Consider the following 13,582-nt stretch of genomic DNA (forward strand, 5'->3'; position numbering starts at 1 on the left):
TCCCTCCCACCTGTGTTCATTGTTGGGGAGAGGACGCTTCTCCGGTCAGGGCTTCTGAGGTCCAGACATAACTGGCTTCTTTCTACGAAACACCAAGCTTTTTGTATTTTCAAGAGCAGCTGGAAAATCTGTGCCACTGGGGAGATGAAGTTTGGATCTTACATCTGTTTATTTTTGAAAGTGGGGGAGTCCAACAAACAATCTCCCAGGCTCTCATAACCCCCCCATAAGAGCTCCCCCAAAGGGAAGGCGCTACAGCAGAAAGGGGGCAGCCGTGGAAGGGAACTTGAGGATACAGGACCCCATCCTTAATTCTTGTCCCTTGGATGTCAATCTTGGGCTGAGCAAAGCTGCCACTGTGTCCCGTCCATCCGCCTCTCCCCCACCATGTCACCCCCTCCCACGTGTGTTCCTTGAAACCTTTTCTAATTTCTTCTGGGCACTCCAGGCTGGCTGTCTAGAAAGGGAATCTCTCTTTGCTCCTTTGTCTGCTCAGCCTGTTCCTTTAAAACCACTATGTTCTGTGTTATCTTGGGTTCACCAAGTGTCCAGCAGGAGGGCGCCAGACTTTACAAGTGAAAAGATAAGATGCCCAGTTGGGTTTTAGTTTTCAATAAACTGCACTGAGCACTGTCCTCCCGTTGTTCATCCATTTGCTCGAGCGGGCACAAGCAACGTCTCCATCGTGAGACTTGTTGTTACTGTTTTTGGCATATCGAATATGCCACAGGTAGCTTGCCAGGCTCTGCCGTGCGGGCAGGATACTCTCTGTAGCTTGCCGGGCTCTCCAAGAGGGACGGAAGAATGAAACCTGGGTTGGCCTCATGCAAGGTAAACACCCTATCCGCTGTGCTATTGCTCCAGCCTTTCAATAAACAATAAATCAGTATTTTTGGTGTTCGTAAGCGCCCCCTGTCCCGCACATGTAATACCGGAGACACCACTGCACTGAACAAATGACAGTGAGTTGATCTGAAATTCCAGTGTGCTAGGCACCCTGTGTTGTATCAAGCAGTCCCAGACCGGCAGCTATAACTGAGAACTTGTGGTAGACTGTACTGTGGATACAAAATTCTTCCTCAAGTTTCAAGAGAAGAAAGGAATGGCATTCAGAGAAGTAATATTTTTCCAGAACCTGGCATCTGTCTATTAATATATCAAAAAATAACTTGGAGACCCCATAGACAGTGGGCGCTGGAGTCCAGCCTGGACTGTCTTGGTGGACAGGGCAGGGAATGCTCATTCACGGGTTTCTTGAGATGAAGTCCTCTCATTTTCCTCCACTCCATCCCTTTGGGCTTTGAGATTCTGAAACTCTGACTTTATGGCTAGGGACTGGCACTAAAGTACACACTGAAGTGAGGTCATTTCAGCGAGAAGATCACCAACTCAACGATTCTCTGCACAACATTATTCCTACAGGAATCTCCGAGGACGGGGTTGGGGGTAGAAATTCTGGTTCTCTGTGTGTTTGAGTGAGAGAGGGCTACACAAGCCTTCATACATCTGGAAAAGTTCCTGTAAAAATCAGCAGATAAAAAGCCTTGCTGGAAGAAAAGTCCTCATGGATGATTCCAGCACTCTCCAATCTTAGGCGGCCACTTTCCCCACCTAATAACTACTATCTCTACTGGGAATGTGTGGAGATTAGAAACAGATGAGAGCTTCTCAAATACAACTAAGCCTTAAGTTAATATTTGTTTCTTCTGCCCTAGTTTAGATTCTTCCAAAGTCTTCCCAGCCCAGTTGGGCTCCCCAGTGAGTTCTGTCTCCTTCCAGGCCTCACCCAAGTTCTACCGGAATGGACCAAACAGCTCTGACTTCTCCAGCCCTACCCCGTCCCCCTTGTTTCTCCTACCACCCAAACCAGGTCAAGTAGGAAAGGGTAGGAGAGAGGGCCAGAGAGTTCCAAGACTGAAAGAGTTCCCAGTTCTAAGTCAAAATTCCCCAGGAATGGGCCGAGAAGACAACTCAGGGCAAGAGCATGTGCTTTGCATGTGGGAAGCCTGGGTTCCACCCCCAGCACAACCTGGACCCCCATTCCACTCTACCCCGAGCACCCTAAGGCATGGCTCAAACAAGAAAGCAAAACCAAACACGGCAAAATTCCCCTGGCACGTGGCTTTGGGAGCCTAGAAAATGATTTGTTCTTCTGACCTGGGAATTATCGTTTCACAATCTTAAGGCAAAGACGGCTGTGCAGGCTTACACACACACACACACACACACACACACACACACACACACACACACACATACACAGAAAGAAAGGATTGCAAAATGACCTGCTCTTCGACTCTGGAGTCACCTCACTCCGTTATTTAATGTGCCTGGCTGGACGTCAGGGTTTGAACAGAGGCTGCACTGTGCTCGCTGTCACAAATCAAGGACCATGAAATGCAAACGTGTAATGATTCAACTTCATTTCCACAGTCTTCAGGGAGCTTTCGTCTACTTGAGACTTAGCTTAAAAATAAAAATCTGGGCAACAATAGGAGAGTCTCTGAAATACATAATGGGAAATCTAAACACATTGTACAAATCAACTGTGCACACACACCATTATCCCAGAAGCATATTTCCATCACAAGTCAATTATAAAGAAAAAAAATCTTCAAACTCCACACTCAAAGCTTTACATAAATAGCCTTGGTTTCCAAGGTGAAATAAACCGATATCCTTTGAAACAAGAACAAGTGATAAAAGTAGAGCAATAAACTCATTTTTATAAATCAATTATGTTCTGAAAGGTTTGAAAAATCTTTCCAAGAAGGCCCATAGCAAACTTCATTGGATTTGGTTCCTGAAAAAAATTAAATGAAAAATATGCAAACCAGCTAATACATTTCCTGGGTGAAAATATTGCCAGGTTTGAGCATCTGGTATTTTGTAAGAAACATTTTAACATTCTAAACCACTAATGCCTTGCCTGTTCCCATCTCAGTCCTCAAGCATTCAATTAGGAACATTCCACACACTGTTGTTTTGCAGACACAATTCATATTCCGTTCTGGACTTTGCAGCAGTTTCTAAAGCTCTGAAATTTCAATGAGACTTCAGGTCGAATGGACTCCAGATTCAGTCAATTGTGAGAGATCTGATCATTCTGCATAATACAAATGTTAGTGCTTCAGAAAGCTTTCCTGGACCATCCCAGCTATCTCTTCCCATCCCATCTACAGGGACGAACTGATTCTTCACCCCACTAAGTATCTAACTCTGTGTTTCACTAAGTTCCCACAGTATCTGTATCAGTAAATATTTACTGAGTAGCCCCACCAGAAGAACCAGCCTCCATCTGGCTCAAGGCTCTATCAACCAGCTTTGCTTATATGCCCAGATTAGGGCCTCGTGACATGCATTTGTAAATCAACCGCATTTTGCATCTTTTTAAATGTTATTGAAAAAAATTACTCTATAGTAAATGAAATTTGCCACCGTTTCCTTTTTTGGTCCAGAGTTCAGTGACATGAAGTACGTTGATACTGTTAAGCCATCACTGCCATCATCCTTCTCCAGGACTTTTTCATCTTCTCAAACTGAAACTATATATCCAAGCCACCCCCCTTCTTTCCCCACCCTGAACTCTCCCACCCCCAGCCCCTGGTGACCGCCACTCCACTTTGTATCTCTAGGAGACTGACCATCCAGGAGCTCATATAAGTGGGACCACACAAGGAGGGTCTCTGCTGTTGCCTTCTCCCACCCGCATTCTGTCCTCTGGGCCACTCAGGCAGCAGCGGCATTTCATTCCTTTAAGTTAGAAAATTCCACTGGATGTATACACTATGTTTATAACTCTATTCCTCTATGCGCAGACGTTCAGATTGTTCTCTACATTTGGGCTAAATTTTTACTCTGAATGTAAAAAATGTGTGTAAAATATTTGTCATTTACTTCAACTACAAATATTTGAGTATTATAAACTATGAGCCTCAATAATTAAAAAATTTAAAAATTGGATAATTATTTGAGTATCTTTGTATATATGTATCAAATTAAACTGATAAGAACAGATACTACACTTGATCTTAGCCAAAAGGACGAGAAGCAATGCAATAGCACAGCGGTAGGGCGTTTGCCTTGCACGCAGCCAACATGGCCGACCCGAGTTCGATTCCTCCGCCCCTCTCAGAGAGCCCGGCAATCTACCGAGAGTATCTCGCCCGCACGGCAGAGCCTGGCAAGCTCCCCGTGAGGTATTCGAGATGCCAAACACAGTAACAACAAAGTCTCCAATGGAGACGTTACTGGGCCCGCTCGAGCTAATAGATGAACAACGGGAGGGCCTTTACCTTTACCTTATATATATCAAATAGAATTCCCAAGAACAACAATCTATGTAATTATTGTTTTTTTAAGAATATGTCCCCCAAATTTCCTGCACCATTTTACACTCACCAGGGCAATACACAAGGCTTTCAATTTCTCATAGGAATCTGAAATCCCATATCCCATCAACACATTAGTTTGCTTTACTGTGCTGACTGTTGACCATGATCAGCTGCCCTTTCTCCTCACGTCACAGGACCCACTCATGTCCGTGGCTGCCGAGTGGCTCTAAAGAGAAGAAGCTTAGGAGGAGACTTCATTTGCTGACCAAGGCACGGGCAGAGGTTACACACAGCTAAATAAAAATAATTTGTTTTCAGAGCTCATCCTGAACCAATAGCACAAAGATGGTTTCTAAATATTTAGAATGACTTCTCTGGAAACAGAAGTTAAAGAAGAGGGAATCTTCTTCTATGCTGGTGTCAGCATCTGTTGCAAACAGCCCTGCTCAACAGCAAAAGATCAGAACTGCTCCATGCAGCACTTACACACTCTTACGCCTCTGGAAGGGCAGGAAAGGGCCTCTGGAAACTGCACGGCATTGGCCATTAAGAGCTGGAAGGCAGGGGGAGTGGAAATTACAGCCATCTGAATGCAATTGCCTGGTTTTATCTTTGCCCAACACTCCACGAGCCTATAAACATCAGTGGAGGGAACGAGCTTTAATTTCCAAAGACATAAAAGTTTTCAGAGCTCTGTGACCTTCGGAGAAGAAGGCCATCTGAGAAAACTATTTCCTGAAACTCAAACTCAGCCTGGGCTCCGTCTGATTCAAAATGCTGGCACCAACCTGCTGGATTTGGATGCTGAAGAGAACAAATTGTGGTCTCTAACCTCACTCCCCTTTCCCACTCAGCAGAGTGTGGAATGAACACACAACCCCTGAGCCGATGAGCAAGCAGACACGCAGCCTAAGGAGACTGGACTGACTTTCTGATTCCAGTGAGAGAACTTAGCCTTCTTAATAACTCCCACTCCAACAACCGCTTCGTGTGGTCTACACTTTAGTCTTCTGTAGCCTAAAATCCTGGCAACTACCTGGCTTGCCAGGTGTGAGGTCCTGAGTTCAGTCTCCAGCACCTTCATCCACCCTGGGAAAAATGAAGCATAGGATGAAGCATAGGGGAAAAGCATGGGCCTGAAATATAGTACAGTGGATATGGTGCTTCCCTTGTATCAGCCAATTCTGGACCACAACCATCACCATAATGGTCTCCAGAGCATTGAACCAGGAGTGGGCCCCCTAAAAACCAGCCAGGAGTAAGGTCAGAGCACTGCCATGTGTGGCCTAACCCACACTCCTTTCTATTCCCCAAATCAAAAGAAGCATTTATTCCAGAAATTCTTTTAATTGTTGCAGTTCTCCATGTGAACCCAGAGTTGAGACGGGCTTTTTCTAGCCCTGCCTAGGAGTCATATTAGTCTCATAACCAAAGTCTTGGTTTCTCTTCAAGCCCATGTTCTCTCTTGAACATGTATCTCGTAAGCTCATCTCTGTGTCTCTCTTTGCTTGCTTGTTTGCTTTATCTTTCATGTCTTGAATATATAATTCCTTTTCTTTCCCACCCCCCTCACATCTTTCTAAGTAAATATCACTCAATAAAAACTAACTTGTGGGGCTGGGGCAATAGCACAGCGGGTAGGGCATTTGCCTTGCACGCGGCCGACCTGGGTTCGATTCCCAGCATCCCATTTGGTCCCCCAAGCACCGCCAGGAGTGATTCCTGAGTGCAGAGCCAGGAGTAACCCCTGAGCATTGGTTGGGTGTGACCCAAAAAAGCAAAAAAAAAAAAAAACGAACTTGTGGGGCTGGAACAATAGTACAGCAGGGAGGGCATTTGCCCTTGCACGTGGCTGACCCAGGTTCGATCCCTGGCATCCCATATGGCCCCCCGACCACTGCCAGGAGTGATTCTTGAGTGGAGAGCCAGGAGTAACCCCTGAGCACCACCAGATATGACCCCAAAAGACAAAAAAAAAAAAAACCTGCTCCACTGAAAGCAAAGTCCCATCCTTTAAGATGGTTCTCCATTGCCCAATGAGAGGAAAGACAGATGTTAATCACACTAATGTGTGAATGATGGAAAGTGAGTCCCTGTGTTTTGGGTTGCTTGCAAGTATGTCCACAAATCATTCTGTACATTACTTTTCAAGAGTTAAAACCTAATTCTCCTCCTACCCTAAATGTGGGCTGGAGTTACTGACGTGTTTCTAATGAAGACTATGAATTATGACAAGGAGCTTCTAAGGCAAGGTCCAAGGAGATCCTGGGCTTCTTTGACTTTCTTGCTGTCGATCTCACTGCTATGTCAGTTACCATGTTGTAAGGAAGCTCGAGTATCTCTGGCACAGAATCACACTTCGAGGAACCCAGTCTCCAGCCCACAGCCGAGGAGACACGGGGCCAGAAGTGGATCCTCTGCCCCCAGCAAGCTTTCAAACAGCAAGATGTCAACTTTAGTAGCAGCCTGAAGCCTGGCTGCCCACCAGAAGTGTCCCTGAGCTAGACTCATCACAGCTAATTTCTCCTAAATCTCTGGCCCACAGAGATTTCAAGCTAGTAAATGTTCGTTGTACGGAACAGCTAATCTATGTTGTGTGCTATGAAGGAATGGATACTTAACACAGGTATCAACTGTCTTAGGAATATGACCTGAAAAAACTTCATTTCACACCATTCTGGTATAAATTGGGCTGGAGCAATAGCATAGCAGTAGGGTGTTTGCTTTGTGCGCAGCCAGCCCAGCCGAGCCGGGTTCAGCTCCTCTGCCCCTCTCAGAGAGCACGGCAAGCTACCAAGAGTATCTCGCCCACACGGCAAAGCCTGGCAAGCTACCCGTGATATATTCAGTATGCCAAACGCAGTAACAAGTCTCAAAATGGAGACATTACTGGGCCTGCTCGAGAAAATCGATGAACAACAGGAGGACAGTGCACGGTGCTGGTATAAATTATTCTGTTCAAGTTTTAGACAGATCATCATACTCCCTCACACAAAGATATCAAATGTTATCACTTTCATATATAATTTTTAATGTTTTCCTTGTGTTTATTTTTCTTACAAAAATGTGAACTGTATTCTTAGGATTCTTTTTATCTCATTCAAGAATAATAGACACTATTTCTAGCCTTTAAAATAAATGGAGTATTTGGAATGGTTTCAGAGCATTTCCATATTATTTCCACAGACCAGCACCAGTCTTCAGATATGGAATGGTTGAAAGCCACTGGACTACCACCTTGGTTTTAACTTCCAAGACAGGTCCCAGCCCTCGGGTGCTTAAATGTCGAAGAATAGGGGCTAGAGTGATAGTCCAGTGCAGAGGGCAAACAGCCTTGCACAAGGCCAAACTGGTTTGATCCTTGGCACCTGATATGGTCCCCCCCAAGTCCCATCAAGAGTAATTCCTAAGTGCAGAACCAGAAGAAACCCCTAAACATCAAGAGGAATGGCCAAAAAAATCACAACCCAAATAAAGTGAAAAACACCATTTGATTGTACAAGACACAATTATACAGAACATACTGCTACTCAAACCTTCTTTAAAAAGAGACTGTGGCTACTATATGTTGTATTTCATGATGAAACTACTGTGTCTAACTGTCCACTGTCTCTTCTATGTGCCTCTGCTTTCCCAGGTATATGCTCAGTACAAACTGGCAGAGGTGGAACGGCTGGCTGAGTCACAAAAGGCACATACTTCTTCTTCTCCTTCTCCTTCTTTTTTTTTTAAGAGTAATAGTTGAGTTTATATATTTTTTCTTTTTGGGTCACACCTGGTGATGCACAGGGGTCACTCCTGGGCTCTGCACTCAAGATTCACTCCTGGCGGTGCTCGGGGGACCATATGGGATGCTGGGAATCGAACCCGGGTTGGCCTCGTGCAAGACAAACACCCTACCCACTGTGCTATCGCTCCAGCCCCTAGGCACATACTTCTTAAGTAACTGTTGTACATTGTGCAAAATTACATCAAAGATTCAACCAAACATATCTGCTCAGCCGTCTGTCCCTCTCATTACATCTGGGTCAGCAGTGGTTATTATTAAAAGTTAATCCTTAACAAATTGAATCTGTAGAGACTGAGTTTCCAGCCCTGAAAAGATCTGGATGTCTGAGGGTGCAGGATATGTCTGAAATATCTGAAATACATCTTACTGTATGTTAGTCACCGCCAGCCAGACCTCTCTTAGCCAGAGACCAGAAGAGAAGGCAGAGATCAAAGAGACACACAAATCCCCAAATGCACTTGCAGAAAATATGACCCATCTCTCCATGAACCCAGAGTCAGCAGCTATCGTGGGCAAGCGTCCCCTCCCACTTAGCCACAATTGCTTTATGTTCTCAGCAGTAGCTATTTATTCATCTCTTTGACCTATATACAATTTTTCTCAGTTTTTAAAAATAAAAATGTAAAATAAAAAACTACCAAGCAATAATTCTGTTAGCATGGGCCAACAACAAAATTAAAGCACTGCTTCCCTAGAACAGACAAGCTGCCTTAGCAGTGATATAAACTGAGGTAAAGCAGCACAGCACTGGCCTAAAGGTTAGAGAGTCAGCATACAGGGGTGGATGCAGCCGAGTCTGGTTTGATCTCCAGTTTGACCATATAAAGTACCCCAAGCACCATAGGGAGTGACCTGAGCACCGGTCTGGGAGTAACACCTGAGCGCTGTTGGCTGTGACCCACCCCAACGCCCAAAATAAATAACTGTATTAACTTCCATGAGATAATTTTGTCGGTGGGGGGGGAGCTCTAGTCAAAGTTACATGGAAGGAAATTTACACATAGATAGGAAATGGAGAGATAGTACAGTAGGGAGGGTGCTTGCCTTACCTGTGCCACCCCCATTCTAATCCCTAGGATCACATACCATCCCCTCAGCCCTGCCAGGAGTGACCCTGAGTGCAGAGTCAGGAGTAAGGTATGAGTACTGCTGGGTATGTGCCCAAAATCAAAGGACAAACAAAAAAGCAGATAGATGGACAAAACGATAATAGGCATAGTTTTAACTGAACCAAAGAACGAATAATTCTCTAAATATTTGGGGTGCATGTTAATACGATTTTTGGATATTTCAAATGGAAAACTTAATAACAGCATGAATACAAATAGGATTTTTTGGGGGGAGTGGGGCACGCTCAGTGGTGCTCAGGGCCTTTTACTAGCTCTGCACTCAGAGGTCACTGCTGGAGGGCTCAGAAGACATATGCAGTGCTGGGGATCAAATCTAGGTCAGACATATACAAGACAAGGGCTCACCCCTGCCCACTGTTCTCTCCTGCCCACGATACAACTATCGATGCTCATTTTGTCTCCCAACACAGCTTTCTCTCGAGGCTGCATCTGGACTCCACAAAGGTCACCTCTGGATACTAGTGACCAAGTAAATATCTATTCGTGAGAATTATCCAATTGAATATATTTTCTCTCTAATTTATTCTGATAAAAGCATTTGTGTATTTAATAAAGGCATATCAACCCCAAATTGCCTTGCTCTATAAAGAAAATGTGTACATTATGCTGTTTACCCAAAAGAAAAGGCAATGTCTTGATTCAGAGATATGACTCCAATAAACAAAGACCCAGGGGTAGAGAAAGACAGGAAGAAAAAGAGTTAGGAGAGCCCAGAGCAATCATACAGCAGGTAGGGCATTTGCCTTGCACACAGCTGACCTGGGTTTGATCCCCAGCATCCCATATGGTCCCCCAGTACTGCCAGGAGTAATTCCTGAGTGCAGAGCCAGGAGTAACCCCTGAGCGTCGCTGGGTGTGACCCAAAAAGCCAAAAAAGGGAAAAAAGAAAAAGGAAAAAAAGCAGGATGGAGGCAGTATCCCTGCCTTTGGAGGACCTGACCACGTATCCTTCCAGAAATAGGAGGGAGCAGGACAGGTTCTTGGCTCTTTCTGGGCAGAGCCATTTGAAGCCCGGCTCTGTCCCCTGATTCCCTGGCAACCCAATCAGGGAGAGGGGGGCAGAATGACCATCTCACCGACCCCCCAAGACCCACTGTGCATCCAGCAGAGGTAAGGTAAGTTGGGTAAGAGGGAAGCCAGGCTCCAGGATACCCCTCCCACCCCCACTACACACACACACACACACACACACACACACACACACACACACACACACCAAGCAGAGGCAGCCTCTGGTGTGACCCGGCCGGGGAGCACCAGGTAAACTGCTGGGCTCTTTCTCAGCTGTCCTTTCCATCAGTAGAAACTGTGCCCTGCAGGGCACAGCATCCCTGCAGGGGCCTCAGGCACAGTGCAAGCACCAGCTCCGGGGAACCCTTGTCTGCCCTGCCCCCTTCGGCAGGGGCGGTTCTGCCTTTTGCGGTCCACTGCACATGCCTGGTCTCTGCGTGCCCGCCCCAATGTGCTGGGCACCACGCCCTTGTCCTGAGCAGAGCACGGGCTCAGCAGTCTTACTCAACGGAGATGGAAAAGCTGACATCATCTACCCTGCATGCCTGGAGAGTGATTCTCCAGATGATGAATAAAACATGATCGCCTGGCATCAACCCGGGGAAGCACTGTTCCTCTAGCCACACTGGAGGAGCAACGAGGAATCTGGCTTCCCTCAGCATCCCCATTATCATTCTCTTAGAACCTACCACGTGCCTACGTGCCTACGTTGTCTCGGACAATGGAAACATTTATTCCACGGCTTGGGGTCCAGCCGGTGACTTTTGGCAAGAGAGAAACACAGATTCCCCACTGTTGGGCAGGAGAAGTTTTCAAATCTGGGCAGGGGAAATTGGGGCTGGAGAGATACCGCGGGGACTAAAGCACCCACCTTGCACGGGGCTGACCCAGCTCGATCTTCTGCACCACATGGTCCCCTGGACATGATGAGGCATGGCTCTGGGGGTCTCCAAGCTCCACCAGGTACAGCCCTGAAGGTCCCTGAACACTGCTTGGGGCGCTCAGGTCACTCCTGGCTCTCCGAGGCCTGAGCAGCAGACAGGTTTGGCCCTTGCATTGAACTACCAGCTTCTTGGCTGAGAATCCCTGGGAGGGACTCCTGGGCTCCTAAGCATCACTTGGGGGCCCTCACCCCCAAAGAGAATAAAAACAGAAAGCCCCTCTGCTTTCATTCAAGCTCCCCAAAGCCAGCAAAGCTGCTCCCCATGACTGAGCACTACTGCTGGCAACACCCCCAAAGGAGAACCCCAACAACGCAAGCAGTTGTGAGTGACCAAAGGAAACAGAATCACAGTCATTCTGTGAAAATGCTCCTACCTGTCACCATCCTGGAAGCACCTCCTGGGTGATGCTCTCTTCTCTCCAGGGGCATGTTCTGACAACAGACAACCTCAAAGACCCTCTTCTCTGCTCACAGGTCCACAGGTGCCCGGAAGAGAGAGAAGTCTGGGGCCGGAGTGATAGTACAGCAGGGAGGGCATTTGCCTTGCATGCGGCTAACCTGGGTTCAATTCCTGGCATCCCAATATGGTCCTCTGAGCACTACCAGGAGTGATTCCTGAGTGCAGAGCCAGGAGTAACCCCTGAGCATTGCTGGGTGTGACCCAAAAAAGCTAAAAAATATATATATAGAGAGAAGTCCGAGTGACATGAAATCACTTTTTATTTTGCTTTGGGGACCGTGTCCAGCTGTGCTGGAGGGCTACTCTTGGCCCAGTGCTCAGGGGCCACTTCCAGAGATTCTCAGAACCATGCAGAGCCAAGAATCAGATCTAAGGTTCACACCTGCAAAGCATGAACTCCTGCCCTTGGTGCTCTATCCCTAGGTACCGGTGAATTCGCTTTGAACATGATCACTTGACTTCAGAGGAAGCAGACAAGAAGCACTGTGTTTTCCAGGGAACAGAGTGTGTTTGGTGTGACAGTCAAATCCCACCTTCACATCAATTCTGGTCTTTCCCCCCAACCCACCCCAAGCCGGGGGGAAGAAATTAGGGCTCGGACTAAGGAGCCCACAGGACTCGGCCCTCCTGATGAGCTTCCAAGTCATCAGGACTACAATTCCCAGGCACTCAATAACTTGGCCCTGTATCTTGTGTCCACTATTAAAGTACACCCTCCCCTTTATGAGACACTGACCTTCCTCCCCTGCAGGGGGCGCTACCTGGCACTAACGAAGTGTTCATCGCTCAGCAAAGTTATCCATCTTCCTTTCATAGCTGTTTCCTAAACCTCTCGGAAAACGACCAGCCCCCAACTTTGCAGGCCCCTTCCAGGGTTCTAGCACCAAGTGTCTGGAGGTTCAAAGCAGAGCTCAAAAGAAACCTCCCACCACCGCCAGCTTACACGGTCATGCATCCCTGGAGATGTGTTTGCTGAGCGCCTCTCATGCAGGGAAAGGAGGCGGGGATAGCCCTCTGCTCGCTGAGCGTCTCCAAGTCCAGGGACATCGAACCCGCTCCGCTGCCTCTGGCACCTGAGGCTTCCATTTTACAGATGCACAGACTGAGGCTCAGAGAGGCTCTAAGCCCCTCACTTGCAAACACAGACACAGAGCACAAACTCAGCCTGTTCCTCCGAGCTCAAGGGAATCCCGAAGGTTTGCTGGGTCACTGAAAGGAAAATATTAAAATCACCAAACCCTCTGATTTTGGTGACATTTGCAATGGGAGGAAAGCATCCGACACAAGGCGTCAGGTGGGAGGAGGAGGCATCTGGACAGGAGCCTGACTATCACAGCCAAGTCATCCACTGGTCCCCAGCAAGCAGAAGGGTCATTCTCTCCCATCACCAACCCCACATGTGCTCTAGGCAGTCACTAGCTCCTCCTTCTGTTTCCCGGCTGGGGGCTTCCCTCGCAGTGCCCCCCACTCCCACTCTCCCCTCTCACCCATACTTGAGTTTGCTGTAGACACAACCCGCAGGACCTTGTATGGGACAGAGTCCACCCCAGCCCAGGGCCCCTACAACCTTCTCTGCAAAACTGAGCAATGGGCAGGAGGCCCACGCAGCCACCCTCGGGGATTCCCCCATGTACCTAGGGCTGCCTTCCTCCCCTCTGATCACTCGTGACACACATCGACTTTCCACACTGTTGCAAGCTGGGCGGACACTCCCTTGACGTGAGTGAACACTGGGAGGATCCACCTCACGCTGCTCTGAGTGCCCACCGCTCTCACTCTGCTCAAGCAGGCAACCTCGCTGCTCGCCTTAGGGCACCTCCTGGGCACCCTGCAGCCAAGGTGCTCGCCACAGACTCAGGATCTCACAGGCAGAGCAGATGCCATGCCATTCCATGCTCCTGGATGCACCTGTCA

The 13,582-nt window shown here is 47.5% G+C and overlaps 1 protein-coding gene and 1 pseudogene across 2 annotated transcripts in view; both read right to left on the reverse strand.

The window, feature by feature from the left end:
• Positions 1 to 13,582, reverse strand: part of PRKCE (protein kinase C epsilon) — a 499,857-nt gene that overhangs the window by 247,979 nt on the left and 238,296 nt on the right. The gene's annotated exons all lie outside the window — the stretch shown is intronic.
• Positions 3,954 to 4,055, reverse strand: LOC130029516 (uncharacterized; annotated as a pseudogene).

The sequence above is a fragment of the Sorex fumeus genome, unplaced genomic scaffold, assembly GCF_029834395.1.
Source record: "Sorex fumeus unplaced genomic scaffold, SorFum_2.1 ptg000003l, whole genome shotgun sequence".
In the NCBI taxonomy this organism is placed as follows: domain Eukaryota; kingdom Metazoa; phylum Chordata; class Mammalia; order Eulipotyphla; family Soricidae; genus Sorex; species Sorex fumeus.